Source organism: Apium graveolens, chromosome 1, assembly GCF_009905375.1.
Source record: "Apium graveolens cultivar Ventura chromosome 1, ASM990537v1, whole genome shotgun sequence".
Lineage (NCBI taxonomy): Eukaryota > Viridiplantae > Streptophyta > Magnoliopsida > Apiales > Apiaceae > Apium > Apium graveolens.
The window spans coordinates 18,542,512-18,544,241 of record NC_133647.1 but is presented as its reverse complement, the minus strand read 5'-3'; positions in this window follow the sequence as shown (position 1 = coordinate 18,544,241).

Genomic DNA, 1,730 nt, shown 5'->3' with positions numbered 1-1,730 from the left:
GAACATTTTTATTTCAAGAAAAAGGTTCAAGAATTCCATTCAACCCCCCTTCTGTAATTCTTGCTACATTGTTAAGGGACTAACACAAATTCCAAACTGAAATATATAAATAATGAAAATTAAAAATAAATCAGTGACCTAAATTAATAAAAAATCAATTGCTATCAACAAAAAAAGAATAAAGAAGAAGATATTTGGTGTATATATGAAACCTAACTGAAACATACATTAATATACATATTCAAATTCAAAACAGGGGAAGAATACCCTTTTTTCGAGCTTGAATATTAAAGTTTCAATTTTCGATCTCGAGTCTGTGTCTTCTTCTGGAATGAGTCTTCAATTTTCCATTTACTTACCTTATTTTCTTCATGCTGCTTCACAGCTTGATTTCTTCATTTTCTATTTTTATTTAACATTTTATGTTTTGTCTTTTAAGTTTTCTGTTTCACTACCCCTGGACAAAATAATTTAAAGAGCCCGCTTCATTTTTTAGAGCCCGGTAACAAATTGGCCCAAAAGGGGTAAGTCACCAGCAACATTTTCTAAACTTCGTTGCAATAGAGTTTAAATTTTGAACGAAATATTATTTTTTATATTCTATTGTAACGATTTCGAACGCCATTGCAATACATATGATATTGTCAAAAGCTGTCAAGAAATGGCAACGATTTTTAAGTGATATTATAATATTTGGTTGTTATAGGCAATCTATGGTGTAGTGAAAAATGGGCCACTAGATGTCAGCTCCAAGGCCTCTGAAAGCAGTCCCAAGTGCTAGGGTGAGCTCCTGTGCAAACCTACTCTGCGACTCGTACATCGCATCCATCCTCCTGGAAAGCCTCATGTATTGGACATCGGCCATCCCTGAACCATCACCTCCCTAGGCTCTAGAAGAACCTGCCTCATCATGAGCCTGACTGGGCCTAGCCATCGTAGCACCAGCTACTGGATGTCCTCCTAGAAGATGATATCCCAAACCATGCTCCTCGGGCTCTCCACCCGTCCACTCCTGCATCGCATTCAGCGTCGATGAATCAATAGGAGCGGTCGGCATCTGCAGCTGCTCATAAGAAGGCCAGTGGACTCTAATTGCCTTGCATAGCTTCATGAAAATAGAGGCATAAGGGATCCTTTAATGCGTCATCCCCCTCAAAAACTTTAAAATCCCTTGGTAGATGAACTCACCAAGGTCCACATAATACTCTTCATTCAGAATCCCCCACAACAACCTGGCTCTCTTAACTGTAACCTCATGTGCATGTGAAGAAGGCAAAATATTAGCACAAATAAAGGCTCCATGCACGGGAATACCTGTTCATCGCAACAGCCGGAAAAGAACGATACTCGTTAGATCCTGTCTTAAACTTCCACACCGTTCCCGGCTAACAGAGAGTAGCAATAATTAAATCCGAGTCAAAATCCTCAGGGGTCTTCTCATTCCAATTATCCTCTTGGGTCTTCCTTTGTCGCTGCCCAATAACATGGCGAATTGCCTCGGGCTGATAATTAACCGTAAGCCCACGAACAACAGAATACCCATTCTTATAGGCCTTGGCATTCACATAGAACTCGCAAACCACACTCGTCGGGACTGCCTCAGGTGACTCGCAAAAAGTAATCCAACCCTTCTCTGCAATCATCGGTAATAACTCACCATCCCTCCCTGATGGCAAAAATCCCCTCTCCTTCAGAATCAGCTTAGTCAGAAGCCTAGCATACTCCTCCTC